Source organism: Sceloporus undulatus, chromosome 2, assembly GCF_019175285.1.
Source record: "Sceloporus undulatus isolate JIND9_A2432 ecotype Alabama chromosome 2, SceUnd_v1.1, whole genome shotgun sequence".
NCBI lineage: Eukaryota > Metazoa > Chordata > Lepidosauria > Squamata > Phrynosomatidae > Sceloporus > Sceloporus undulatus.
The window spans coordinates 122,937,499-122,955,747 of NC_056523.1; positions in this window are offsets into that span (position 1 = coordinate 122,937,499).

Genomic DNA, 18,249 nt, shown 5'->3' on the forward strand with positions numbered 1-18,249 from the left:
GTCAATATCCCCAAGGGTTTGGTTTCTGGAACAGAGACAAACTGAGCCAACAACCATATAGCAAGGGAAACTGGTTCAGAGGGGGAAATAAGAGGGAAGGAAATCATGGCTCCTCTTCTCCCTGCAACCTGAAACAGAAAAGATGACTGCAACGACAACAAGGCCAGGGGCCACTTTTATGCCCCGGGACCCTCCAGAGGCCTCATGGTCTATCAAAAAATAAAAGAAAAACCCCAAAGTGGTTGGAGCTCCACCTCAGGTTATCAGAAATGGGATTTGTTGATGTTAAACAATGCAAGGCAGTCTTGCAACCAGTTTAAAAGATACACTGTTAGGCATAAAGATTTCCAGGAACAAAATTCACCTTTGTTTTTTGTTTTCCCCCCAGAAAAAAATGTCACTCTAAGGATTCTGAAGGCATTGAAGGTCACAAGAACATCTTTTAGGTGCATATTTTGCCCATTCCTGGTCTATACAGATGTAAATCATATAAATCTCATGGTATTCACAGCTTGGGGGTATAATAGTGGGAAGAAGACAGAAACTGTCTAGCAGGCCAGCTGCTACTAACAGTGCTACAGCAGACTGAAACTTCCTGTGTATTAAATGTGATATATTTAAGCATTATCTCCTGTATCTTTGTAACTGAATGTGACTTTACCACCCAGAAATTAATGAGGAACCCACAACAGCAAACAAGCAACCTGTGTATTTAGATAACAAACTTGCACCACCATGCAGCCATGTTACCCCCAAAGAAATTATTTGGGAAGTTTAGAGTGCAATGGGAGAGGCCTCTGTTAATAGGAGCAGAGGAAGAGAAGCCTGCTTGGCCATGCAAAGTCATGTGCATCACACTTGGGAAGAAGCTGTCAGTAACTGGATGCCCTGTTAGCAAGAAGGACTAATGCTGATGCACACAAAGCCTGGGAGCAACTTGTAACCTGAGATGAGACTCTTGGCTGTTCAGCCTAAGCTAGTTAGTCAAAAAAATTGTAATAAGTCTGTAGGATAATGCTTTGGGTGGGGAACAGGTGAACTTCCAGATATTGTGGGACTTCAGCTCCCATCAGTCTTATCCAGCCAATGATGAATGATGCTAGGAATTGCAGCCCAACAATATATAGAGAGCCACAAGTTCCACGACACTGATCTAGACCCACCATTCTGGACAAGTGCCAGAAGAGTGCACCATCAATTTCCCCCAAGAAAAGAGCATGCAGCCAGCAAGATGCTACCTAGCCCCTGTCAGGTCCTCACTTTGTTCCCAATGCACAATCCAGATCTGACAGAAACTCCATGAGACTCATCCTCTGCACACATCAGCTCCTGCTTTCGGTCTGTTGGGAAAAGCCCGACTGCTCCAACTGGCTGTACGATAAGGTGAGCAAGTACCTGACAGAGCCCAGCCCTTATAGCTGTTGCTCTAGCTGTGTGACTTCACATCATTTCTGACTTACGGTAACTATAAGCCTTTTGGAGTGGGGGGGGCAAGATTTGTACAGAGGGGATTTCCCTTTACCTTCATCTGAGACTTAGAGCAGTGGTTCCCAACCTTCCTAATGCCACGACCCTTTAATACAGTTCCTCATGTTGTGGTGACCCAAACACATGAAATTATTTTCATTGCTACTTCATAACTGTAATTAAATAGATGTTTTCCAATGGTCTTAGGCGACCCCCATGAAAGGGTCATTCGACCCCCAAAGGGGTCCCGACCCACAGGTTGGGAACCACTGACTTAGAGAGTGGGTTTCTATGGCCAAGTGGGGAATCAAACCTAGATCTACAGAGTCCTAGCCCAACTCTTAAAGCACTACATCTGACTGGATATAAATGCTTGTTTAACTGATCAAGCCAGCAGATCAGACAACCTGTGATTTTGATTCTGAGGCTGGATTTTGGGATATGTCTCCTCCTCCTCCTCCTCCTAGTGAGACCTGCATATCCAGATATTGTTGTTACTGTGTGGCTTCAAGTTGTTTCTGATTTATGGTGACCCTAAATCTATCGTATCAGGGAGTTTTCTGGGATGGAGAGTGTATGACATACCCAAGGTGACCCAGTGGATTTCCATAGCTGCATGTGGAATTAAACCCTGATATCAAGAGTCGTAGTCCAAAACTCAAACCATTACACCATGTATCTGAAAATAGTTATACTGAAAACTGATTTCTCTGCTTACCATAAACATCTCCAATCTGTTAACAAGTTAGAATTGTGCTAGGAGAGAATCTGTCAAAAGGGTACTAAACTGGCAAGAATTAAAAGAATTTCAGAGAGAAAAAGGAGGAATACAGTTTATGAGACTAGTAGTTTAGTTCTGTCTGTTTTTCCTTTAGATTGATAGTGGTAGCCATATCCAGAACAAAGTATTTATCAATTTGTTTATGAGCAATGAGAATGTAGTGTGTAGGGTGACAGTTTATCCAGCATTTGCAGTCCTTACCACTTAAACAAGCACTCCATTATTTCATGCTGGACTAACTCCACTACTAAACCCTTACAGGTGGGATGGAGGGCCTGTGGCACAGCAGGTATTGTTGGACTCCAATTCCCATAACCCCCCTCCAATCTAACAAATGCTAAAGGATGATGTGAATAATAAGTAATCAGCATCCATGCCTTTTCACTTGGCTTGTGTAAAAGTTGCCCAAGCCAATCCCTCTTTGGCTCTTTTCAACTAACATTTGCTACTGAGCATACCAAGCTTGGCTCCTGGCTGCCTGCTCAAACTTGTCAACCATCCTTTCTCCTTCAGCATTAAAATGTTATCAGTCACTGATTTCACAACACGATACTCAATCCCATCATCACCAGCTCTTTGAATCCTCACATGACCTGTCCTTGGGCATGAAACTAGGGAAATTTAGACTGTATCAACAGTGAGTGTTTGTGTGTACATGACTGTGTGGAAACACCTATGGGTGGGTATGTTTATATGCATGTGGAGTATCTGAGTTGTTACTAAATTAAAAATACCCAGATTAGTAGCCATCAAAGTCAGATCACTAGACTGAGAAGACCAACAGAATGCCCCTTATATGAATAAGGAATCTACCACATACTGAATTATAGTGCAGTTCCACAAACTCAAATAGGTTTATAACAGTAGGACTTAATATTGATGTACAAAGTAATATTTACAAATCATTAATCCAATAATGTATTATATTCCTAAAGTGTTTAATTTTTTCTAGATTAAATAGTGGATGTTGGATTTTTCCTGCTTTTGAGATATTGTGGGATATTGTTAAATCTGTAGTCTTAAGTAACCAGGACAGATGGCATACCAATATTGCTGCTTATCTACTCTAGTTCTAACTAAAATCTGTCAACAAATTTGGATTTTTTGGCCCACAGACTGGAAATTTTCAATATACATTCCAATCTCCAGGAAAGAAGAAACCAGGGATTGCAATAACCTACAGGACTTAATTTCCCATGCAAGCAAAGTGATACTCAAAATTCTACAACAAAAACTTTCACCATATATGGAGTGAGAAATACTAGATGTCCAAGCTGAGTTCAGGAAAGGAAAAGGCACTAGGGACCATATTGCAAATATCGATTAGATAATAGCACACACAAAATCACTTCAAAAGCAAATCAGCTTGTGCTTTATAGATTATAGTAAAGCCTTTCACTCTTTAGATCATCAAAACTATGGATTTCACTTAAAGAAATGGGTGTGCCATAACATTTACTTTTTCTGATGCATAACTTGCATTCAGGACAAGAGGGTGCAGTTAGAACAGAATAAGGAAAAGATAACATTTTCCAATTGGCAAGAGGGACAGGCAAGGCTGCATTTTATCATCTGTTTAAATTGTATGCTGAACATATCATATGTAAAGCAGGAGTGGACTCAGAGGAAGGAGGCAAGAAAATTGGAGGAAGGAACATCACCAATTTAAGGACCTTATCACACATGGGGGGGGGGATTGCAGCTCAGATCCGCAGTCACTCCTGTTCTAGCAATGCAAAGCGTGATGTTTTTTCACACCAGATCCAGAGTCACTCCTCTCTAGGAATGCGGATTGAGGTTAAAACGTGATGTTTTTCCACACCTGGTTGCCTTTTTGTTGTCCTTCCAAAGTGAGGGGCAAGCGAAGTCAGTTCGATTCCAAGCAAGTCACATGATGCGGACTCAAGCAAAGGGGAGTGAGTGCACATTGTAATACCACACCAGAGCATACTTTGAGGGGTCAACAATTCAAATCGGCACCCTTGGGCATGCTCAGTAGGGCTCTGGACGCTGCCCTCCTTCCCTGCCTCCTTCTTAGCTATCATCCTTCATCGGGGTTTAGGAGAAGGCAGGGGATGATGGGATAGCTCGCTGGGGGTCCCTGGGGCCAGGATCAGGATGCAGGAGCAGTCAGGGGATGATGGGTTAGGTGGCAGAGGGGGCGAGATGGGGATGCAGGAGCAGTCAGGGGATGATGGGTTGGGTGTCAGGGTGAAGGAGTGGAGCAGATCAGGGTCTAGGAGAAGGCAGGGGACACAGGGGATGATGGGATCGGCTGGTTGGCAGAGAGGGGAAGATGGCATGAAGGAGGAGGAAGAGGGGAATGACGGAGCAGGACGCAGGGGCCAAGGGGGGTGGCATCGGAGTGCTTTTCCAAACCAGAACAAATTGCAGTGCAATTGAAGGCAGCCTGGAAGCGAATTCAGTGAAGCCATTTTTTTCCCGTTTTTACCAAAATGAGAGGTGACTTCAGAAACGCTGCTGAAGCAATTTGCAAGCAGCTCCCATAGAAATCAATGGCATCTGATAAAACAGTCCCTTTATGAGGTGAAACCGCATTGTTGGAAGTGCAATCACTTCGGAAGTGAGCTGGAACTGAGCCACAACACCACCAAAAAGCTCCGTGTGATATACTCCTAAGATATGCAGATGACACCATACTACTAGCAGAAAATAGCTAAGACTTGGAACAATTAGTGAAGAAAGTCAAGGAAGAAAGTGCAAATGCAGGTTTACAGTTGAATATTAAAAAGCAAACAACAAAAAAATAATGACCACAGATTGTTTACATTACTTTAAAACAGATGTTGAAATACTTAAAGATTGCCCAAGTAGTAGGTGGAAATCAGGGTAGCTTTGGGGCCAGAATACTCTGGGGACAAGCAAAGTGATACTTTAGTGTCAGAATACTCTGGGGACAAGCAAAGTGATACTAGACCCACCTCAGTGATTAATTTTAATGAAGACAGAAGTCAAGAAATCAGAAAAAGACTAGGACTTGGAAGGGCAGCTATGAAGGAACTAGACATGATCCTGAAGTGTAAAGATATATCACTGACTATTAAAGTCTGGGCCTGTCCATAAAATTGTATTTTCAGTTTCTGTATATGGTTGTGCAAGGTGGACAATACGGAAAGTTGATAGGAAGAAAATAAACGAATTTGAAATATGGTGGTTGAAAAAAGTTCTATGGATACTGTGGACTGCTAATAAGACAAATAAATGAGTCCTAGAGCAAATCAATCTTGAACTCCTCCCCCTGAAAGCCAAGATGACTAAACTGAAGCTGTCATATTTTGGCACAACTCACTAGAAAAGTCAATAATGCTAGGAAAGGTAGAAGGCAGTAGAAAAAGAGAAAGACTACTAGATGGATAGTCTCAGTCAAGGAGGTCATGGGGCTGAATTTGCAGGACCTGAGCAGAGCAGTGGAGAATGGAGGGGCCTGGGCATATTGCCTTCACAATGTTTCCATGAGTCAGGGACGTAGCCAAGGGAGGAGTCTTGGGGTCCGGTCTCCCCCTTCCAATGGTGTGTGCTGCTGCGCCGCCACACCCAAGCCCCATTATAATGGTGGCACCTAGTCTGGACCCCCCCCCTTCCTAAAATCCTAGCTACGTCCCTGCATGAGTGGAAGTGAATTGGAAAGCAGTTAACAACAAAGTAGAAAGCAGTAGGAAAAGAGGAAGATGATGTTGCATATATTGTATTGTCACAATATCAAATTACTGTGCCCCCAATAGGGATCAGGACAAATTTATGGACCCCCAATAGGGATCAGGACAAATTTATTGAGGGAGCTTGAATGACATAATGACAGCTGACATACTAATAGGAGGAGATTCTAATGATATCTTAGATCCCTTACTAGATACATCAAGTCCCCTCAAGACTTCAAAGTATTGGAAACAACCCAGCTCATAAAAAATATTAACAGGGCAGGACTGGTAGACCCTTGGAAAGAGAGACTACTTTTACTTACCCAGGCATAACATCTACTCAAGAATCGACCACTTTTTCATCAGCAAGACTCTCATATCCAAAAATAAAGACATGGTCATAAAGCCCATACTCTACTCCAATCACTCCCCCCTGATTCTAGACTGGATCCTGGATACAGATATGATGCCCTCCATAATTTGGTAATTCATTTCTCATTTACTGCTAAACAAACCTTTTAAATCAACCATTCATACAACCATAAAATCCTTTTACAACGAAAATTAAAACTTTTAACACCTCAGAATGTATCCTTACTCTGGGATACATTAAAAACGATTCTGAGAGGGCTCTTTATTGAGGAGGGAGCAAAGCAGAAGAAAAGAAGAGATGCCAAAAGAACATCTTTGATGACTGAACTTACTATGCTAACACATTGCATAAGCAGTCTCAAGATGCAATACACTTAATGTTCTGCTGCAAAAGAGAAGGAAGGAAGGAAGGAAGGAAGGAAGGAAGGAAGGAAGGAAAGAAAGAAGAGCTTGAAGAACTAGATCTTAAGAAAATTCAAACAGTAATGCACTAAGGCATACTATTATGATAATAATAATAACTCCAAGCTATTGGCTAGACTAGTTAAAAGGAGAGCAGAAAAAATTAATTCTGAGCATCACTATTGAGAATAGTAAAATCATAATTAAATTGAGCTTCATCCTTAAAAAAAAACAAACCCGGAATAATTGAAAATTCTGTTTCAAGTTATATTCCTCTGAGTCCCCTGAAGACCAAGATATTGATTTTGTTGCTTCCCTAAATCATAAAAAACTCAGCACAGCCTACAAATTCATTCTAAATGGATTCATAACAGAGAAGGAAATTAGTATTGCAATACAAAGTCTAAGAACAGGCAAATCTCTGGATCCAAATGGACTAACGGGTGGTTTTAAACTCCTGAAAGAAGCTTTGGTCACCCACTTGTATAATCTCTGAAATGAAGTCTCCCCCCCCCCCCCCACACCAAATAGTTGGAAAATCTCATTAATCATCCCTATCCACAAAACCACTGTGGACAATCCATCCACAAAATCATTTGCAGTGGTCACAGGTGGTCAGACTTCATCCTCTGTTCCCTTATTTGTTGGAGTTCCCCAGGACTCTGTTCTGGATCCTCTTCTGTTTTCTCTCTACACACTGTCCTTAGGTAAACTCATCAGCTCTTTTGGCTTTTCCTGCCATCTGTATGCCGATGACACCCAGTTGTATCTTTCCACCCCTGACCTTTCTCCAAGGCTTGAACAGCAAGTTTCGTCTTGTCTCACGGCTGTCTCGCAGTGGATGCGCCATCGCCGTTTGAAGCTCAACATGTCCAAGACAGAGCTTCTTGTCTTTCCTCCTAAGTCCACCCTTCAACACTCCTTTTCTGTCTGTATGTGCAACACTTCTGTTCAACCAGTCCAGCTAGCCCGTAGTCTTGGTTTTATCTTTGATTCTTCTCTGTCGTGTATCCCTCAGATCCAGACCACAACCAAGGCTTGTAGATTCTTTTTATACAATATTGCCAAAATCCGACCATATCTCTCCGCCTCTACTGCCAAAATCCTGGTCCATGCCCTAGTGATCTCACGACTTGATTACTGTAACGTCCTCCTGGCTGGGCTTCCTCTTTCTCACCTCCATCCTTTAGTCTCTGTTCAGCATTCAGCTGCACGCATTATCACATCTGCCCACCGCTCTTACCACATCTCTCTTGTGTTGGCATCCCTTCACTTTCCGCATTCAGTATAAGCTCCTGCTGTCGACATTTAAAGCCCTCCATGGACTGGCCCCTCCTTACTTATCAGACCTTATTTCTCCTCACCTTCCCACCAGGGCCCCCCGTTCTGGTAGTCAAGGTCTGCTGTCCTAGCCCAGGATTTCCTCTGCCCCATCTCAGATTTGCCCCTTTTCACTTGCTGCCTCTCACTCCTGGAACCTTCTTCCCCCACAAGCAAAAGCCATCACTTCTTTAACCAGCTTCAAAACGGAGTTGAAGACCATCCTGTTCAGAGAAGCGTTCCCAGGCATTGCATAATTGTTGCTTACTATTTGATGTTCTTTTGGTGCCTGTTTATCAAACCATTTCCTGTATTGCTATGTATTTTATATGTATTATCCACTAGAGAGGCAGGCTAACTCCAACAGGCCTCCCTGGAAGAAGTTTACCTATCCATTAAGAAGCCAAGCCCTCCCTCCTGTCCATCTGCTTTGGTCCAGGCCTCAGAGGTAGAGAAGAACTGCTGGCCCTCATCCCCTTCCCCTCCACCACTCCCTTCTCCTTTTGTGTCGTGTCTTCTTAGATTGTAAGCCTGAGGATTGTATGTACAGCGCTGTGTAAATTTACAGCGCTTTATAAATAAAGGTTAATAATAATAATTTAGGCCCATTGCCCTCATAAATCAAGATGTAAACTTCTGACTTCCATCAGTTATTTCCATCTGGAAATAACTTCATCATGGATTACATCCAGGTAGGATTAATGTTGGGCCACAAGCTGGCAGATGCAATTAGAAGGACATTAAACATAATATATTATTTATTTATTTTATTTATTTATGATATTTATACCCCACCTGAAAGGCTATCATTCAAACCTCAAAAACTCCCCAACGGCACTGATATCAGCCTTCTAAGAAACCTGTATGAGTATTCAGAAGCTATTAAACATGTAAATAGGAGAGACCCCTCACCAGTTAATCTAAGGAGAGGTAACAAACAGAATGTCCCCATTCACTGCTGTTATTTGCCATCATGACAGAACCAATAGTGGAATCCATTAGGAAAAACCCAAAGATCAGAGGTCTGATTTTTATAATCAGAAGCAGAAAGTCAGTCTTTATGCAGATGATATATTATTATTTCTTAAGAGATCTAGAAGCCTTGTTCACAGAACTAAAGAACATACTACAATATTTGACAAAACAGCAGGATTTCATGTCACTTTACCAAAGTCCAAAATGCTCTGCTTAAATCCTCCTCTATCTTGCTTTAAAAAATGGCAGAAGTTGACTAAGCTACAATTAATACTCTCTGGTTTTAATTATTTTGGAATTCTTCTAACAAAAGATTTAATGAAATTATTTCCACGCAACTATAAACCACTTATCAAATGTATTAAAATAAAAACAAAAAATGGAAGACGTTTCCATTCTCACTCCACAGTAGAATTGTCTTACTGAAAATGTTGTTACTCCCACAATTACTGATATTATCCGTTTATATTTCTCTGAACCCTCTCACCTCTGGGCATACTATAGTCAACAATTTTATATCTAAGGGCAAGAGATCCATGTTTTCTAAAACTTTTAGATACATGAGTTCCCAAAACAGTGTCTAAATATTGATTTTTTTACTTTGCAAATAAACCAATTTATACAGATAATAAGGAATACCTTTTAAAAAATTAGTACATCTAGAAATGGGAAGTAAAATGGCTTGAGACATTAGTTTATACTCTTCACAAACACTACTCTCAAACAGCTCAAAATAATTTTGAACCCATTTCTTCAAACGACATCTAGTCAGAGACAACAGAATCAAGTGTTCGCACCATGCCCTTGCCCTATCAATCTTTTCCTTCTACACTCACTTTTTAAGGATCTAGACAAATTTATACAAATTTGTGAGCCTCTTTTATTGTCTCGTCACAGAAAAGTGGGATAAAAATAAAAGTTTTATTATTTATTTATTTATTATACAATATAGCTCATGGGGAAATAAAAGTGTATACACAAGATGAAAACTGTTTAATAAGGGCAAACCCAAAACTAAGGATGAATTGATTTTAGCTTTAACCCCATTAGAACTTACCTGGCTACAACTACAACAAATCTCTTTTTGGGCACAATTGCTTTGCAAAGGAGAAACACCCCATTTCCTCACACAGTTTGAGAAGTGTATATGGCAGAGGCACTAACCACAGGGTGAGTTGAAAGGCAGAACTGAAAAAGGAAATTCTGGAATGAGACTGGTTGAAAATATGGAGTTGGCCCACTCTTCCGCTCCAGATCAGTCCTCATAAAAGAATTAAAGAACAAACACACACACACACACAAATTATATCTCAGCCATATTCACTTAGCTAGGAACCAGGATCACAAAAACTACCTCACCCAAGTGTTGGAGAGGGTGCAGCACTAAGGGGACCTACATACATGTGTGGTTAGAATGCCGCAAAATAAATCAGTTCTGATCTGATATAATAGAGATTGTCTCCAAAATAACAAAACAGTTAATTTTTGCCCGGGTCTTTGTCTTCTCTTGCTTTTCCTCGCAGAGAACAAAATGCTGATACACAAAAAATTGATCACCTTCTTCATAGCTGTAACCAAACTGGAAATTGCTAAGAATTGGAAAACAGGTGATTTTTTCATTTAAAAAAATGGTGGAAGAAAACTTGGGACATATGATTGATGGAAAAACTCACAGACAATATAAGAAAGTGAAAAGAACAAATTGGAAAAATATTGTTTATTGAGAAATGTTTCCTTTTCACTGAGTACATCAACAATAACGCATCAGATACTGTACAACTTTCACTACACCATCAAATATTCTGGAAAGATATTCTTCAAGACAATTCAACCATGCCAAGATCAGATCAACAGTAGAACCCCATTAACAATGGAGGTCTCAACTTTTCTCAATGCTTCTCTTTTTCATAATCATATCCATACTGTTGTTGATTTGTTATTTTGTCATTTGTAATTGTTAGGTGATTGCTGTCCTTATATGTTGACAATTTATAACATTTCTGAATTGTAATAAAACTAATTATAAAAAAAGATATCACTGTTTTGTGGATTTTGGGTAATAAAGCCCTATGAAATTTATGGGGTCACCACAAGTTGACAGGTGACTTACACACACACACACACACACACACACACACACAGAGTTCAGTCTACTCTTATAACCATCTGGGAACTGTTTCTTGCTTTGCATTTTATACTTAAGATTACGATTTCACTATACTAGTCTAAGGAGGCAATGCGAATCTGAAACAGGCACCTGGAGGCAATTCTAGGAAGGGTGGGCACAAACACACACACTTTAGGGACACAAACCCACTCATGTCCTGCTGGTAGGCTTCCTGTGGGCAGAATTTTGGCCCAATGGAAAGAGATGGCTGGATTACATGCACCTTTCGTTTGATTCTGGTTCTTATAGAAGCAGTCCTGAGCTCTTTCACATCACATAATTATAATACTATGATTCTACCTCAACTGTCATGGCAACATACTGTGGAATCCTGGGGTTTGTAGCTTAATCAGTCACTAGAACTCTCTGGCTGAGAATTCAACTACAAATCCTAGGTTTACATAGGATGTTTCCATGGCCGTTAAAGTGGAATCATAGTGCTATAGTTGCATAGCGTGAAAGGGCCCAATGCTGATCTGGATGACTGCTAGCACTGACATCTCTGAAAAGGGGTTTTGCTGCTATTGAAGCATATATTTAGATCCAGTGTTATCTGTGGAGGGTCACTTATACCTGGAATGTCTTAGGTTAGTTTGCTAAGTCAAAATAAACTGCCATCAAGCCTAATAAATTTATATTGTTTCCTTAGAACTCTCACTTACACAGTTGACTGTGGTAGAATTCAAAGGCACAGCCATGTTAATCTGGAAAATAAAAATACAAAGGGATCTTGTAGCACCTTTGAGACTAAATGAAAGAAAGAAGCTGGGAACAGGAGCTTCTTTCATAGACTTGAGGCTACCTGCCTCTGAGGAAACTGATTAATATCTATGAAAGCTCATGCTCCCGGCTTCTTTCTTTCATTTCATTTCAAAGGTGCTACAAGATCCCTTTGCAATATATTGCATAAGTGACAATTCTAAGGAAATAGACTACAAATTCATTTGGATTCAGTGGGAGCTTATTTTCACATGCATATACACACATTTGCAGGATCAGGCTAGCAGACCTGAGGCTGTTGGGTTAGATACCATCAAGATTGGTTTGGGAATGTGTAAATAACACAAGTGAGATTTATTATCTCCCCTCTTTGCATATTGGTCTGGAGGAGAAGTTGCTGAATCTGCTCATTTGCAGGCATATGTGTACAATATTGTTTTTAGCATTCTGTGTTGAACAGCACTACTCCATGTATTGAAATTATACTTGATGTTTAAAATATGAATCAGGTATGAGAGCTATACTCCACTAACTATAACATATTTCAGAGCTTATATGACAACCTTCCTCCAAAGCAGTGGTTCTGTCAAGAGGGCTCTGACTTTGTTGGACTTCAATTCCCACAGTTTCTGACCATTGGCCATAATGGCTGGGGGAACTGGGAGCTAAGGTCCAACAATATATTAAACTCCCCACACTCAGTTGAAAGTGACTGTTCCAAAAGATGAGATTGTAATGTTATATTTTATCCTCATACTTGTGAAGAGATTAGGCTGAGATATGGTGAGTACCAAATGCAGTGCAGCACATACCTGGCTCTTTATTGTCATGAAGTCAATGTTAAAGAAGTAGCTCCTTTGTTTCATGATTTTGGAGATCAAGGAACCTTGTTGTATTGTTCTATTTAGATTTGTTTTACATTCTGGAGCACAATATAGGTTGGGAAGAGAGTCAGCAAGGTGTAGTAGTTGGAGTGCTGGGCTAGGGAGACCAGGGTTCAAATCCCTGCTCAGTCATGGAAATGCACCAAGTGACCTTAGACAAGCCTTAGTGGAAGGCAATGGGATATTTCCCTGGAATTAATCTTGCCAGGAAACCCTATGATTCAGTCTCTGTAGGTCAGAGTCAGCTTGAAGGAACATGACACAACAAATAGGTTGAGGAAGTTATGCAATTTCTCCCTGTGTACAAACAAAAATGATATGTGAGTATGCATTGTTGTTATTGTTGGGTGTCTTGAAGTCATTTCCAAGTTGTGTCAACTGTAAGGTGAACCTATCACAGGGTTTTCTTGGCAGGTTTCTTCAGAGTGGGTTTGACCTTGTCTTTCTTTGAGGCTGAGACTGTGGCTCAGTCAAGGTCACCCACTGGGTTTCCATGGCTGAGTGGGGATTCGAACCCTGCTCTCCAGAGATATAGCTGTGTTAGTCTGCAGAATCAGTATGTAGAAATCTTGTAGCATCTTTGAGACTAATTGAAAGAAAAAAATGGCAATGGGGCTTTCTATACAGCCCTTTGGGACGTCCGGAGGACGTCCCATTTTAAAAAAGGGGCGTCTCTTATAGACGCCCCTGTGCCTAGTACGGACTCCGTCCGTACAAGATGGCGCCGGCCCTTCTACATGGCCGGCGCCATCTTTGCGTACTGGACGCACAGCGTCCAGACGTGTCGCGCCGCTTGTGGCGTAGCGAGCGCGCCCCTGGCGCCTCGCTACGTCGCAAACGCGACTTGAAAAGAAGCTCCATTTTGGAGCTTCTTTTTTCGGTCCGCGCGGGAGTCGGGCCGTCTGAAGGCTCCGGCTCCCCCGCGGACCTACTGGCGGCGGTCTGTACCCCGCCAGTATGAGTTTTCATAGACTTCAGTCCACTTCTAAATACATCTGAGGAAGTAGACTGAAGTCTATGAAAACTCATTCTGCCAATTTCTTTCTTTCAGTTAGTCTCAAAGGTGCTACCTGCTCTCCAGAGTCATAGTCCAACACTCAAACCATTACACCACATTGGCTCTCATGCGGATGCTAACAGAGGACATTTTGAGTTGGTTGCCTATATTAACAGTTCCATTCAATTGTATATACCTTCAGCTCTAATCCATGAAGACTGTTAGGAACCTTGTACCTCCAGTTTCAAAGTCAACATGTTTGTGCCACCTCAGCCAACACCCTCACCCGCAACTTAGTTATGAACAAATCTCCTCTGTGGTTGTTTTTGCTGAACCGAGGGGCAGCCTTTCTCCCTGCTAAGAGTACGGCTGTGGCCTATGGTCCTGCTGGGCTGGTTTGGGAGACTTGGCTGAGCAGCTGGTGCTAATGAGCTCCACAACCTCTTGCTGAGGCAGACACGAGTTCCAGACAGCGCCAAAGCACAGCTTACATAATGCCAGTGCCACCACCACCCCTGGGCATCCGTCTGAGCTGAACAACACACATCTACAGCTGCACACACCTATGAGAGGCTATGTTTCATAATCATGTAAGCTCACATGCCAACAGCTGCCAGTTCCGGGAGACAGGGGAGAACAGGGCTCAGCTGGCGCATGGCACCGGGGGAAGAAACAAACCAGTAGCTGCTGCCAAACAGCAAAATTATTCAAGAAGGGTGCAAGGTTTGCCCCTTGCCTAGAATTTTTTTTAAATCCCTTGTTCACTTACGCATGCATATTATCTTACACATGCAAGATAAATTTAGGTATTGTTACTTTAATTTACCTGGAGGGAATAAGAAGTTGGAATCTCTTCCAAAAGAATCCAGTTCCTAGCAATTCCAGTTCTACACTCTAAAATACATTTGCATACACTTTAAGTTTTGTTCTGTGCCTTCAGGTCATTTCTGACTTATGGTGACCCAAGGTAAACTGATCATGGTTTTTGGGTTTTTTTTGGAGCTGAGAATGTGTGACTTGGCCAAGGTCACCCAGTGGGTTTCCATGGTTGAGTGGGGAATTGAACCCTGATCCAATGCACAAACCACACCACCATGCTGGCTCTTTAAGACCTCCCTAAAATTATTACATTTTAAAACATTTAACATTTAATAAAATTTACATTAGTGGGTCCAGCATTTTTAGTTTAAAAATTTGGCAAATCATCTAACAAATCTCCTAGCTCCAGCTAGAAGGGGAGGAGAAATTGAACTAGTGAAAAATATATCCTCTGTGACCTTAATAGCTTTTGGAAATCTGAAATACAGTGGAGAAGCTATGTATGTAGGTCAGTAGCTCTTCTGATATTACCAATAATCTGTCTTTTTCAGTGCCATTTTTAGACCTCAGCATGTCTAGATTACTTTGAAAAGTACAAAGTGAGCCTGACCCTCCCCCCAAAGGATAGCAGCATCATGACTTTAAGGTAGGAAAGTGCTGCACACACACACCTCTCTAGCAGGACTAGATAGGCCAGTCAGCCTCTCTCAGGCTCTGTTGTAAAATGTTTGTCTTCAACAACCATTTCAACAGAGAAGAAGAAAGGCAAGTGGAGTACTTAATAACATATAAATACAACACAGGACTCTTTACATGTGGACTTCCTGTTAGATCCGAATGAAATGGTGGTCAAAAAAGAAATATATAATCCAGGACTGAAAACATGCAGGCATAGCTGTGTTGGCCATTTAACAAATACAAACAAAAATCCATCAGTGATACCTTTATTGGACAACTGAAATGCACAATATACTTGTTGCAAGCTTTCAAAGCTCCATGAGCTTCTTCATCAGGCAAAATGTTACAAACCAAACAGGAGAAAAAAAGAAAAAACAATTGGAGATGTTAGTCAGATGCCTGCATGTTGTTTCAGTCCTTAGTAAAGATGGTATGCTGGGTAGGATAACTTTTGCAGACAGGATCCTCCTCCTTCTGGCCATGAGGGCAAAGATATCCTCCTCAGCATATCATCTTTATTAAGGACTGAAACAACATGCAGGCATCTGTATAACATCTCCAATTGTTTCCCTCTCCTCCTGTTTGGTTTGTAACATCTTGCCTGATGAGTCCATGGAGCTTTGAAAGCTTGGAACAAGTATATTGGATAATCCAGGACAGAAAGGCTAAGATCCTAAAGTTGCATGGAGAATAGAAAAAAGAGGTAACAATTCTGTTTACCTCAAATCTAGTTAGTGTCTTCGGACAGATTGTCAATGTTCTCAAGTGACTATTGGGCAAAAAAAATTCAAGGGCAGACTGAAAAGGGAGACAACTGAACTGAAATCCCAATCTGTCAACAGAGGTTTGAAGAGAGATAATGGGTAGGTTATATTTTAGTATCTATTTTAGGGAGTAATTCAAATTAGCAGAAGAATTAGAATATTAGAGAAATATGAAAACAGCTCAGCAGTTCAGGAAGGTCAAGAAGTACAACTGGGAAAACTGATTCTCAATTTTAGTTGATAATTATAAATTATAATAATAATACATTTTATTTATATCTCCCGCTTCTCCCTTCGGATCGAATTATTAGTTTGAGATGACAATTTAGCTTGAGAGAGGATATGTTTTTGTTGTTGTTTTTGATGTATGGTTTTGTCATGTTTTGTTTTGTTTTAAAATTTTGTATGTTTAATAAAAAAAAATTAAAAAGAAGAGAGATAATGGGTGCTTAGCAGACTATGTATGCCACCATGCTGGTTTTCCTTACAATTGTGTATACAACAGTAATCTTTAAAAAGAGTTCATCTACTTTCAGAACCAACCTTTCAAAAAGCATGATGCATTTATGTCAAACCTCAGAGACAACTGAGAGCCTAACTAACTGTGCACTAAAGGTACAGAGGTCAGATAATTGTTAAACCAGGCCTTTCAAGGTTTATGGTGTTTTAAATGTCTTTTTCTGTATCTCATTATCACCACTGTTTCATTGTTTATGACACTGGACAATTATTGCAGTTGAAATTTTGCATGCACTTCCAGTTTAGAGCATATTTAAGGTATTCCCTGCATTTTCACTCACCTTAGACCAAGATTTTCTATATCATGTCTGTCTGCTTATCTAAGTTTGCACACACTGTCCTTTTAACACCTGTCCTTTTTTAACAACCCTAATTAAGATTTGCAGTTTTCACTCCCCACACCATGCTAGCACATTTTGCTTTTGTTAGATTTCACATCCCCCAATATTTGTCTACCAGACAACAGCTTCTCAAATGACTTGTCTTTGAAATCTCATGCTGAAATTTGTTAGCCTTCAAAAGTGCCATCAGACTGTCCACCCTTCCCCATTTCTATCTTCCTTCTTTTTATACTGAAAAGGCATTTGAAAACCCTCAGTTAGAGCAGTAAGTGGTAGAATAGCCTTGCTCAATCTCTTTATTCTGGAGGAATTCTTGCAATACCTTTCACATCTCGGGGAACCTCTGCACCAAAATTATAGGTCTCAGGGAATCTCATTTGCTATGTGCTTTCATGTAGTATCTGACCTAAGATAACCATATTACAAGTTTTTCTGAGGCTGAGTGTGTGTGACTTGCCTAACATTACCCAGTTGGTTTCCATGGTTGAGCAGGTATTTGTACCCTGGTCTTCAGGTAGTAGTTTAAGGCTGAATCCACAACATGACTTTTCTCTTTAAGGAGATAAGTATAAGGACTTTGCTATATGGTCAATACAGCTGTCCCTAGATATAATTTCTGTATTTACTAAAGTCATCAATCATAGTCATAAAGTAGGAATTTTCACCTGCAAACTTAATGCTGAATGGGCCACAGGAATCAACATGATCAAGTGGACTGATGGACTGGCAAATGTGGAGTCCTGGTTCCCTTTGCCTTCAAGCAATTTGTACATCTCTTACTGTTACAGCATGCTTTGAAATCTCTTGGCCAAGTTCTTAATGTATTTTGTATTGTAATGGCCCAGTCTACAGTGAGACAAATTCAAAAGTCTTTATGGATGCATTGAGTCACATTGTTTGCAACAGAAGTGGCAACATCACTTTCAAAACAGTAATTCCTCAAAACTTCTTTAAATTTTAAATGTCTCCAGTTGAAGCCTAAACAGTTTTTCTTCCGGAACAGAACCAGATTAACTTGGCAGTTGTGGTGCAAACAGAGTGAGGATTTTAGATTAAAAAATATATTACTCAAAAACCTTTAATGTAAAAAAAAAAATCACAATCTCTCACAAAATCTTTGGTGGCATCTCAGTGAATCCTAGGGTTCCAGAGAACCTTGGTTGGGAAATCCTGGGATGAAGAAATTATTTTTCTAAACTTAACTCAGGAAGGGGGATTATTCTGCCACAGTAACAAATAACCTAAGAGAAGGGCACATATTTGATCAGATACAAAACTGGGGAAGTTCAGATCAAGAATTTGGATGTCACTTCAATCTTGTTCATCTCCTCCCCACAGCATCTAGATACATCTCCAAAAGGGACTCTTAGGGCCTTTTTTGTAA